Source organism: Rhinolophus sinicus, chromosome 8 (genome assembly GCF_057876585.1).
Source record: "Rhinolophus sinicus isolate RSI-liver-muscle chromosome 8, RSI-T2T, whole genome shotgun sequence".
Classification (NCBI taxonomy): Eukaryota; Metazoa; Chordata; class Mammalia; order Chiroptera; family Rhinolophidae; genus Rhinolophus; species Rhinolophus sinicus.
In genome coordinates, this window is record NC_142508.1 from 26,100,818 (window position 1) to 26,113,968 (window position 13,151).

Here is a 13,151-nt window from a genome sequence, read left to right on the forward strand (position 1 = left end):
TGTCCTGCGTTCTTATGTGGGGAGCGGGACCAGAGACGCTGCATGACTCCCCGCATGACATTCATGTTCAATGAACATAACGGGTCTCAAGTAATCTTCTTTATGGCAGTAGAAAAGTATCAGCAATCACGTATATTTAAGAAGTAATTGTCTTTGTAAATCAAATAATTGCCTAAACTATTGGTTACTTGTAGTTAAGTGTGCCCTACCTGTTGTCCATTTCCTTAACTAGATTTGAAAAGGTCCACGCAAACGGTAGCCCTGGAAGCCTGACATGTATCACTCTAGAGCTACTAAGGCATTATTGAAGAAGCTTGTTTTCAATTCCTCCCCTCTCCTGAACATGCTAGCCTTCATAATTTGATTCTTCCCAACCTCAACAAACCCACCTCTGCCACAGCTCTGAATGCACACATTATGGAAACACAAAAAGCTACTTACTGAGGCATCACAATTTCTCGTGCCTCTGATGAAGCCCTATCTGAAACATTCTTTGCTACCTATTCTTTAAAATTCACTTCAGTTATCCCTTTTCCCATGAAATCTGCATTGAGTCCTCTAGCTGAAGCTAGTAATTTCTTCTAGATTCCCATAGAAAGTTTTCCGTGTATCTTTGCTGTGTACTCAAATGGTGAGGTGTACAGATTTTATAGTCAGTAAGTCGTGGATTCTGGTCTTGGTTCCAGTGCCAGTTAACTTGGACAACTTGCTCTGGACTCCTTGGTTTCTTCGTCTATACACTGGAGATAAAAATGATACCTCCCTCATATGGCTGTTGTGTGGAATTAATGAGACAGTTTAAGTGCTTAGCATCCAGCCATAGCAAAGGTCTCAATAAATGTTACTAGCTGTTGTCATGTTGTAATACCAGTCTGCTCCTTCACAACATGGCTATGTCTTAATTAGCTGTTTGATAAATGCAGAGTCTGGCTCATAAGTGCTTACAAAAGCTTTGTTGGAATGCAGACTGATTGAATGACTTTTTCATTTTATATCCCTAAATGGGAGCTGAAAAATTGAGCTAGCCACCTACCCACATGGGGTGTAGAGATTGCCCAAAAATGTGGCTCTGGGTGTCCAGAACAGGAAAAGAAACACTTTCCCCAGAAAAACCCAAATCATAGTAATACTCCTACTCTTTCCGACTCTACATTCAGTCACCCCTTACATATCTCTCTAATCAATTTCCTGCTCCTTAATTTCTGTCAAATGTAAGTTCAAGCCTTCAGCATTGTCATACCATGTCCCAAATGAATTATAGGATGTGTTGAGTTGAGTGCCCATGGGAGTGCCCAAGGTGTATGCCTTTAGAGTGAGGCAAGGAAATTCTCAACCTTCTACGTATTTCCATTAACTTATCTGAACTATTATCACATCATCTATCAGACACACAAAACAAAAACAAACAAACAAAACAAACTTGCTTTACCCCTTCTAGCTCCCATTCCCTTTCCTTCTTCCCATAGGTAACCACTAACCTGAATCAGTCCCATCCATATTGGTTCTTTCCCAACACAAAACTGTTGGTTTTTCGTCTTTTTTATCCACTTAATATGGTACCTCATTCAAAAAGTATTTATGGAATGAATTATTATGATTTCTTGGAAAAGTCTTGAAAATAACATGAATAAAGAATATTAGAGTATTTTCTCACTTGAAAAAAATCTCCCTACATAGCAACATAAATTATGGGGCATAAATGAAAAATGAAGTCCAACTCTTGGTCTGGAAAGGTGAAGCAACACAATGAACAGATTTGCTGGTAGTGAGTGAAAAGATAAATTCAACAGCTTTAGTTTTTTTTTAACCTTAGTGTCTGGTAATACTATGAATTCTTATTTGGATTCAGTAATAGCAGTATAGTAGAAAAATAAGTTTGTCATTTATGTTTTCCCCAGCCATACCAACCTACAATAATATTGTGTTTCTCTAACTCAGGTCTAATCCAAAGAATTGCAAGAGATCCTGCCCCAATTCCTTTCTCTGGGTTCTTTGGGGGTGCCACAGTGATCCACCCGCATGTGTTTACACGGCCATCTTCTTTTGTCCTTTTATAAAGACCTTCAGCACCTCAGCTGCTCCCTCTCTCATCAGACCTCTCCCAGGTTCGTTGCTTTAACATTTTTCCTGATGCTCCCTTCATGGGACAGATGGCTCAGTGCTCACGTTAGCTCACCTTCATCTTCTGTGACTTTAGCTCCATCCATTGCATGTAGGTGCTGGGCAATGCCTGGCCATTGTCCCAGCCTGGGTGGTGGGGTACTCAACTTCTTCCGTTTTCTCCTGTGAGCGGCTTCTGACGAACAGAGCTGTAGCAGATACTGTGAATGCTCCTACCAGATCCCTTGGATCACTGGGACCCTTTCTGTGCTTCAGGGCTTTTTGCCTCCACTTCAGAGAACCTACAATTATTTGGGGAAGGACTGACTGCTCCTGGCTACTGAGGTGGCTTTGTCAGCAAGCACAGAGCTGGGAGTTTAGGTTCAGTGGAATAGTTCTTAACCAAGGCTGCTGGGGTACACGACCTCAGCCAGCTAGCCTCAGGTCAGAACAACTCTAAGGTGTAATGTACATTACAGATTTCCCCAGAGGGAGAAGGCCAATCTCAACTTGCCTTTTCCCCCTTTTCTGGGAGTGACTGAGGCATGAAAAGTTACCAGTGTAGGAGCACAAGAACAGCGATAGAACAGAAGATGGGTATTGCACATCAGTGCATTCTGGTACTTCAGACTGGGGGTCAGGGGGCCAGCAATCAAACTGGGAGAACCCCACCAGGGTTGAAGGAGCCTTCAGGATAAGCCTCAGAATGTTGATTCGGAGGGACTACTCTTCCTTCAGTAGGACTAGCCCAGGCAATGGTGTGGGGGCTAATTTGGTAGGTGTCGTTATATGTGGAGATGAATAGAGAGAGCAAAGCCAGGGATGTACCCAGATTGTACTTGACACTGTGCAAAGCAGACATGGAAGACAGAGAATTTCAGACTATAGGACACCACCTGTGTCCTAAGGTAACTCACATTCTGGTTGTGAAAGGCTAGAACTCAATACATAAAAAGGTACCCCTCCAAGCAGTATATGGTAAGTACAAAATAAATGGCACAAATGAGAAATGTGTTCTCTATACATATGAGATAGGATGTGTCAAAAGTTCAGAAATAATAGAAGTAAAACCAATGAATTACTGAAGTAGTAATTAATACAAGTTTATTGTACACACCTCAAAAAGACAGTTTGCAAACAGGGGGCTCTCAAACCAAATATGGGATGAGGCTCAGGGCTGTATTGTTATAAAGTAGCCTATATAGTGAGAATGCAGTGACTGTTTATTCTTCACAGAGACTGGTTAGAATATTAGAATTTTCTTAAATGATATCAATTTGTGGAAACCTTTCAAGTTTTGCTTATGATTTCCAGAAGCATAAGTAAGTAAGAAATGACCCAGAACAAGTTAGCCTTTCAAAATAAGCTAAATTAAGCTTTGTTTGTATGACGAAACTGATTTTGTCTGCTCAGGGAATTTTCAAGTTTGCTTTCCACTTCTTTCTTATTTTAACAGATGTAAATCATATTGAAACAATGGATGAAATGAAGAAATAGATTTTAAAATTGTATTCCTCTTATGTATTCCTTAATCTGCTATGCTGCCTAACTCATGACTGAAGTGTGAATTTAAAGCATATTACAATGTTAAATTATTTTTTTATTTTTAATCTTAATACTTCCAAAGAAAATCTAGATTCTAAAGATAAGTGTACATGTGATGGCTTCTTTGAGTTCATATACTAACCGCTTCTTAGAGGAATTGGATTATTTTAGGAAACAGTTTCCTAATTTCATAATTTTAACATAGTAGGACAAAGTAAGAGATTAATGCAGGACATATTATAACAGACTGTTTTGAATGGCATTGAGGAAAGGGATGTCTACATCTGGGGAAAGTAATTTCCTTTTGTAAGAAGACATCTTCGGTTTAACATTTCTGGATTTCACCTTTTGGGAGAATTAATTGTATGGTTTCTGCTAGTGTAATCATTCCAAGCCTCAATTTCATCGTCCATTAAAAGGGGAACAATGGTAATATTTACCTATGTGTTTTGGGAGGATAAAATGATGTATAAATGTATAAAGTTTAATTATATAAAGTGTGTAACACTTTATAACTATATAAAAGCAGTGCTATTGAATTCTATTTATTCATCTTCACTGTGATGACTGTAATGAATATATCAAATATTTCCACGGATGTTTAACCTTTTATTTAAGTGAAACATTACAAAGATATTTCCTTCAGTTTGTTTTGACATTATCCTATCTTGCAATTGTGTGGATAAAAAAGCCTTCTGAAACAAAGGAAAGTGTCGATTTAGAATACACAGGTCTGTTTTTTTTCACTTAAAAAGTCCAATGATCTCTTAACCTTTTTGTCTAATTCAAAGATTTATTGTGAAGCTTGCATAAAATAACGTATGAAAGGTGCTTTCTAAAATAAAAAGTGCTGGATGAACGTAAAGCAGTATCTTTAAAGGACATTATGTCTTGTGACATCAGTAACCTCATTCATATTTCTTCTGATTGTGTCTCTAATGTACTCAAGTCTAATAATCCATGAGCAGTTCTGCAAAAACATTTGTTATGCTTCTGTTACGTTTTAGCTCTCTACTAATCATTTAAGATGTAGCAATTAGGTCCCTGCCTTCATAGAGCTTATTATTTAGATTAGAAACATACAGTAAACAAATAAGCACTCAAATAACAATGTAATTACAATTGTGATAAGTGCAATGATAAAATGTGTAGCATGATTTGAGTGTACAGGTTGGGAGATAATTCTCAATGAGCCTTTCACATTTCTACACGTCTTGCAAGCTGACTGACTACCCTTTGCTCTGGACTATTTTTTTGAAGAGAGTTTGCCTAGCAAACAGCTTTGGCAGATAGTGCCTTGCTCCAGAGCAAAGCGTAGGCATGTTTACCGCCCATTATAAAAGGTTCTGGTTTCTTAAACTCAAGGTTCCACTCATAATACACCCCATTTCACGTGCAGGTTTCCATCTGGATCCATCTGTGCTGCCATATGAGATGAGGACAAGAGAAATGAATGCAAATATGCTGATGCTTTTGTAGCTTGCTGTGTCAGGAGCAGTAAAGTCCTTTGTCTCTTAGCCAGGGATCTTGTATTTTCTGCCACATCCATGAAACTGACAGGCTAACTTGTTAGCTTGAAAGCAGAATAGAATCACAGACTCATTATAAAAGTGGATCAATTTTAGGAAGTGACATTTAAGCCTCTTGTCTAGCCTCCCTTCAATTAAATTTTTTAAATAAATCTTATTTTACGGTAAAATGCTTGAAATATGCAGATAAGAATAGAGATTAACACAGAAACATCTGCATATCCCCAGCCAAACTTTATCAAACACTAACTGGCATTGTGACATATTTGCTTTAGACTTGATGTTTGTGAATAAAGTGTTACATATACAGTTGAGGTTCCCTGTGTCTTGCTCTCTCCATTCATTCTCTTCTGTCTATCCTTCCCTCCCTAAAGGTAAACACTATCACAAATTCAGTGTGTATCATTTTATACTGCTTATTTTTTCAATAAAATATTTTATTATTTTAGCAACAACAGTTCACATGCAAATGGACATGTGAGATGACCAAGAACCTTGGCTCTCCAGCGTATACTTCACTGTGTAAGGTCACGACAGTACTGCCACTGATAATGAAAGCTTCCAAGATTAACTCAACTGCCGCTCGGTTATAGTCTGGCTTCAGCATTTCTGTGAATTTACAAGTGCTGTATCAGAGGAAAATGAGTGAGTCCCGGGGAATACCGGGCCACCACAGTCGGTGTTAGAATGCGGGCTGGCTTTGAGACATCTGGCAGGAGTGAGTTAAGGAGGAGGTGGGCTTCTTTGTGTTCTCATCCTAGGTTCTAATGGCCAACTTCCCCCTCTCAGAATTAGGCTGAAGCAGCATACTTCTGTGCAGTGAGATGAATGTTTTCAGATGGTTGAAGCAGATGGTCGCTGCCCCTGGGCATGGAGGAGAAAGCAGGGATTTCATCCATACATGGTCAGCACAAGCCAAGTATAGACACAGATCCGAGCCCGGTGCTTAGGCCTTAGATTACAAAGACCGTATAAGGGCAGTAGGCTTTTTATCTTGATGACCCTCAAAATCTCCTATTTCTCGATGCACACTACGCTCCAATCTGGACACAGTCCCCTCTTTACCAGGTGCATAGATTTCATTTCCTCCATTCTCATTCTTCTGGAGATTCCTTTTGCAGTCAGTGTTGAATCTGAGATCTCCTATTTTGTGTCAGATCTCCTATTTTCTGTATCCAACGAGTTCCTCTTTTTTGATTTGCTCTTGTATTTGTAAAACGTAATGTCCAGAAGCTTCCTGAGAAAAGGTGTCTAAGAAGTAAAATTTTGCAACTGTATATTTTGAAAACATCTATTTGACCCTCATGCTTGAATTGATAGTTTGGATGTATATAGAATTAGAGACTGGAATTAATTTTTACTTAGAATTTTGAAGGCTTTGTTCCACTGTCTTAGATTTTTTTTTTTTTTGTATGTGATTTTCTCTTTGTTCTCAGTGTTCTGAAATGTCACAGTAAAGTTACTTTTGTGGGCTTATTTTCACCTATTTTATTGGGCCCTGTGGGCCATTTCAACCTGGTAAATCATTTCCTTTAGTTCTGAGAAAGTTTCTTAAATGATTTAATTGATGATTTTCATTTTCTCCTCCCTCTGTATTTTCTTTCTATAACTCCAGATATTTGTGTGTTCGCTCCTCCTGGATCGCTCCTGTATTTTTTTTTACTTTTAATCTTTTATTTCCCATATTTACATGTCTTCTTTTTTGTCCTACTTTTTTTGTCCTACTTTTCAAGTAACAGCCCTGACTCACTTGACTGCTGAGTTTTTTCTATTATTTGTTATCAGCTCATGTTTATGAGTGTTTGACTAACCAGTTGAGTTTTACTTTAGGAATATCTGATTGGGCCATTTTATGATTTTCATCTTATTTTGGTCGGAATCCTTAGAGCAGACTCTACTAATCTCTTGCCAGAAGAGGAAAGGCCTAGCTAATAGTGTTTTAGAAGCCAAGTAGAGCAAGAAGGCTGGATGTCTCAGCATTTACCATCCGTAGAGTCCTTTAATTCCTAGTTTTGGCATGATATCTTCGCCCTCCACTGTTCTTGGTATCCACCAGGCCTGAGTCTTTTTATTTTACTCTCCCCAGAGGATAAACGTCTAGACTCCTGCCAGGTGGGGACGAGGCCATGGCTCTGCAGCGCGCAGCGCAGAAGGGGCTAAGGGCCTACCTGCTTCTCGGTCTTCACCCAGTCCTCCTGATTCGGGGCCCCGCTCCTCTCTCCTGTTCTGAGGTACTTGGTGCTATTAAGTCACGGACCCCTGACGATTCTGTGGTTACAAATGGGTTGATTCTTGGCTTGTGCCAACACCAGCTCAGGATTTGGCTTTCTGAGGTTCTCAAATCTGCCGCAATCCTCCATCTGCTTTCTAGCCTCAAAATTTCTGGTGCTGTTGTCTCCTTTTCTTTTTTCCACCATGTTTTTTGTTTATTAATTTAACAAAATTCCTTCTAGTGGGGCTTTGTGAGCAAGGACAAATTGGATAAATGTGTTCCTTTCACCAACTTTACCCAGAACCTCCAATTCACGTACTATGTGGTAGTTGGAAGGATGCTGTTTGGGTTTCATGGATACCGTATCTCATGAGGTTATTATTCATAGTTTTGTTTTCCTTTTCAGTTTTTCAAAAACACTATATTTAAAACAATATAAATCTGTTAGTGTCCCTCTCCTCACATAACTCCTATTTCAGCAGCTTCCTACATATTTTTAGATAAAGAGAAAACTCTTAAGTGTGATCATTAAGACCAACCGCATCAAGGGCACAACCTTCTGGTGAAACATATGTATATATTTTTGCAGCACAGTGTTGTCTTGTCTCATGTAAATAACATTTGAATGCCTGTAGATATATACTCTCCATAGGTTCTGCCACTCCCTCTTGTCACTTCACACATTGTCTGCCATGTCTCTATGGTGTTAGAGTCACTTACCGCAGCTGGTCGTGTTTGGGCACCTGCAGCTGATGTCTTACACACTTACACACTTCCCTTATTCTCTTGGCTTCATCACACCGGCTTTCTATTGGTCCTTCGTAAGACCCACGATCACTCTTCCCTTGGGGCTATGCATGCGCAACTTACTCTGCTTGTAACTCCCTTTATCCCTTTAATGCTGCTCTCCTTCACGTTGCTACTCAGTTGTGTCTTCTGTCTTCTGACCTTCCTGACCAGGCCAAATCCCCATCATAGGCTCTCTTAGCACCATGGAGCTATTTTTTTTTAAAATTAAAGTTTATTGGGGTGACAATTGTTAGTAAAGTTACATAGATTTCAGGTGTACAATTCTGTAATACATTATCTATATCTCACATTGTGTGTTCACCACCCAGAGTCAGTTCTCCTTCCATCACCATATATTTGACCCCGTTTACCGTCTTCTAGAGTCCCCTCCCCCCTTACCTTCTGGTAACCCCTAAACTATTGTCTGTGTCTATGAGTTTTCATTCCTTCATTTGTTTGTCTTGTTCTTTTGTTGTTTTCAGTTTTATATACCACATATCAGTGAAATCATATGGTTCTCTACTTTTTATGTCTGACTTATTTCGCTTAGCATTATAATCTCAAGATCCATCCATGTTGTCATAAATGGTCCTATTTCATCTTTTCTCATTGCCGAATAGTATTCCATTGTGTATAGTATTCCACAACCTCTTTATCCATTCATCTATTGAAGGACATTTTGGTTGTTTCCATGTCTTGGCTACCATAAATAAAGCTGCAATGAACATTGGAGCACACGTGTCTTTATGTATAAATGTTTTCAGATTTTTTGGGTTGACACCCAGGGGAGGGATTGCTGAGTCATATAGTAATTCTATTCTTAATTTTTTGAGGAACCTCCACACTGCCTTCCATAACGGCTGCACCAGTCTGCATTCCCACCAACAGTGTATGAGGGTTCCTTTTTCTCCACAGCCTCTCCAACATTTGTTACTATTTGTCTTGTTGATGATAGCCATTCTGACTAGGGTGAGGTGATATCTCATTGTGGTTTTTCATATGTCTGTTTGCAATCTGTATGTCCTTTTTAGAAAAATGTTATTGTGGTTTTTATTTGTATTTTTCTGATGATTAGTGATGTTGCGCATTTTTTCATAAGTCTATTTGCCATTTGTATGTCCTCTTTGGAGAAATGTCTCTTCAGGTCCTCTGCCATTTTAAATTGGGTTGTTTTTTTGTTGTTGTTGTTGTTGAGTTGTTTGAGTTCCTTATGTATTTTGGATATTAGCGCCTTATCAGAGATGCTGTTTGCAAGAATCTTCTCCCATTTAGTTGGTTGCTCTTTATTTTGTCAATGGTTTCTTTTGCTGTGCAGATATAGTCCCATTCATTTATTTTAGCTTTTACTTCCCTTGTCTTTCGAGTCAAATTCATAAAATGCTCTTTGAACCTAAGGTCCGTAAGTTTAGTACGTAGGTTTTCTTCTATGCAGTTTATTGTTTCAGGTCTTATGCTTAGGTCTCTGATCCATTTTGAATTAATTGTCGTACATGGTGACAGATAGCAGTCCAGTTTCATTCTTTTGCACATGGCTTTCCAATTCTGCCAGCACCATTTATTGAAGTGGCTGTCTTTTCTCCATTGTATGTTTTTTGCTTCTTTGTCAAAAATTATCTGTCCATATTTATGTGGTTTTATTTGTGGGTTCTCAATTCTATTCCATTGGTCTGTGTGTCTGTTTTTCTGCCAATACCATGCTGTTTTGATTATTGTTGCCCTGTAGTACAAGCTAAAGTCAGGGAGTATGATACCTCCAGCATTGTTTTTTTTTTTTTCCCCTTAGGATTGGTTTGGCTATTCGGGGTCTTTTGTGTTTCCATACAAATCTGAAGATTTTATGTTCTTTTTCTTTAAAAAATACCATTGGGATTTTGATGGGGATTTCATTAAATCTGTATATTGCTTTGGGTACTATGGCCATTTTAACTGTGTTGATTCTGCCAATCCATGAGCACGGAACGTCTTTCCATTTCTTTGTGTCTTCTTCAATTTCTTTTAAAAATGTCTTATAGTTTTCAGCATATAGATCTTTCACATCTTTGGTTAAGTTTATTCCTAGGTATTTTGTTCTTTTTGTTGCAATTGCAAAAATAATTTTTTTTTTCTTAGATTTCATTGTTAGTATATAGGAATGTAACGGACTTTTGTTCATTAGTTTTGTAGCTGGCAACTTTACTGTATTCATTATTGTTTCTAATAGCTTTTTTGTGGAGTCTTTAGGGTTTTCTATCTATAGCATTGTGTCGTCTGCAAAGAGTGACAATTTAACTTCTTCATTCCTAATTTGGTTGCCTTTTATTTCTTTCTCTTGCCTGATTGCTCTGTTGAGGACTTCCAACACTATGTTGAAAAACAGAGGTGATAGGGGACAGACCTGTTGTGTTCCTGAATATAGAGCAAAGGGCTCTAATTTTTCACTGTTAATTATGTATTAGCTGAGGGTTTGTTATATATGGCCTTTATTATGTGAAGGTATTTTCCTTCCACACCTATTTTATTAAGGTTTTAATCATAAATGGATGTTGTATCTTGTCAAATGCTTTTCCTGCATCAATTGATATAGAGCTATTTTATTTATATTTCTTTGTATATCATTTGGTTGGTGTCCACTTCCCTCAACTAAATTATAAGCTTCATGGGCTAGGACCCAGGTGTGTTTTACCTTCTATTGCATTCGCAGTGCCTAGCACAGAACTTGGCTCAGAGCATGTTCTTAATAACTATTTATTAAACGAGTAAATAAAGCTGGTACCTTAAGGATAAATGGCAATTATAAGGTGAGGATTGAAGAAAGTCTCCAGGCAAAGAAAACATGTGAGAAGAAGCTCGGTGTATTTGAGGAACAGAAAGACAAGGGCTGTGGCTAGAGTGCGTGAACTAGGGGAGTTGGTACTAAGGAAGATACAGGACTCAACAGGAGCCAGATCACTCAGGGCTTTTGAAACCATGATAAAGTCTGTGAACTTTCCCAAAGGGCAATTTTAGTAGGAGAGTTATGTACCCAAGATAGTATGTGGAAAATGGGATGGAAATGGCAAAAGTGCATGAAAGGAGGCCAGTTAAAATGTTATTGTCCTAGTCTAGGCAACACCTGGTAGCTTAGATAGGGGAAAAGGTAGCAAAGATGGAGAGAAGTATCAAAAGTATATTTTAGAGGATGCAAAACTTGATGATGGATTGGAGATGGGGAGTGAAGAAAAGATAATTTTCAACAGTGACACTGAGGTTTCTGGATTGCCTGGGTGAATACAGGTCCCATTTACTAAGATGGGAAAGATTAGAGGGAGGAGATTGGGAGGGAAAGAGAAGAATATTAATTTTCAATGCTGTGTTTGAGATACTTGTGAGCTATCTGAGAGGATGTCTTAAGAAAACTGTTGAACACATAAGTCTGGAGTTCAGAAGAGAGGGCTGAATTGGAGATTTAAGTTTGTGAGTTGTTGGCATATAGTTGTATTTAAACCATTTTGGTAGATGAGCTTACCAGCTAGAGGGTGGGTGAGAAGAGAAGAGGCCTGAAGATAACCAACCTAAAGAAGAAGCTGAAATAGTAGGATATTGTGGTCCCACACTGATGTCCACTGTAGTAGTTTTGATGTAGGAGCAGGAGTGGGGACAGGAGTAGACAAAATCTGAGGTGGATGTGACTTTAATGAAAGGGCGACTGAGCTGGGTTGGAAAAAAGTCATGCAGGGTGAGGTTAGTTAGGTGAAAGGGCAAGATATTTAATGCTTATCACGTGAGCATTGATGTAGATTAGCTTAATGACAAGAGTGGGGGGAAGATTGAGATCCAGGTGCAACAGACTTCCGGGAATGGAAAGGAGTGACCAAGTCAGTGGGGATGTGGAGGGGAATATAAATGAATGATGTAAGTCTGGTTAAAGTACTTTGTACTTTTTCAGGCAACAATAAGGTATTTTCATTATTTGAGTTTCACAAGTAAAAGCCACGCACACCCCAAAGAAAATCTCCAACTGAACTGAAAAAGCAAACTAAGCTAAAAACAAAAGCTTATCGCAATGATTTACTTGGTTCCTTATTTAAACATTAAGGCTTTTGTTAGAGGATAGCAACAACAAACACCAAATGCTCCAAAAAATTAATATACTAAAATACAGTAACATAAGGGTGAAGATATCTTCTCCTTAAACACTTTGCCATTTAGACCCACTACACCTGAAAACTGTGAAAAATAAAAATAGAAAGTAGAAACATTGGAGGCATATATAAATAGAAGTCTGTTTGGGATGGTTAGTTTGTTTCTCTTGGGTGATAAATATTTAACAGTTTACCACATTGTTATTAAGTGTTATAGTGTCCTTATAAATTAGATACCATACCTTTATAGATCACACAAACGATTGTCAAACATGAAAGTAAATATTCACTTGCTCAATGTCACTAATCATCACGGAAGTGCAAATTAAAACCACAATGAGATATCACCTATCAGAATGGCTACTATTAAATCAATAAAGAACAAGTGTTGGCCAGGATGTGAGAAAAGGGAACCCTCATGCTCTGTTGGTAGGATTGCAAATTGGTGTAGCCAATATAGAAAACATTATGGAGGTTCCTCAAAAAGTTAAAAATAGAATTATCATATGATTCAGCAATTCCACTCTGGGTATTTATCTGAAGAAATCCAAAACACTAATTTGAAAGAATGTATACATTCATATGTTCACTGCAACATTATGTACAATAGCCAAGATATGGAAGCAACCTAAGTGCCTATCGATAGACGATTGGATAAAGAAGACATGGTATATATGTATAATGGAACGTTACTCAGCCATGAAAAAGAATGAAATTTTATTTGCAACAACATGGATGGACCTAGAGGGTATTATGCTAAGTGAAATAAGTCAGACAAAGAAAGACAAATATCATATGATCTCACTTACACGTGGAATCTAAAGAACAAAATAAATAAACAAACAAAACAGAAAAGACTCATAGATACAGAAAACA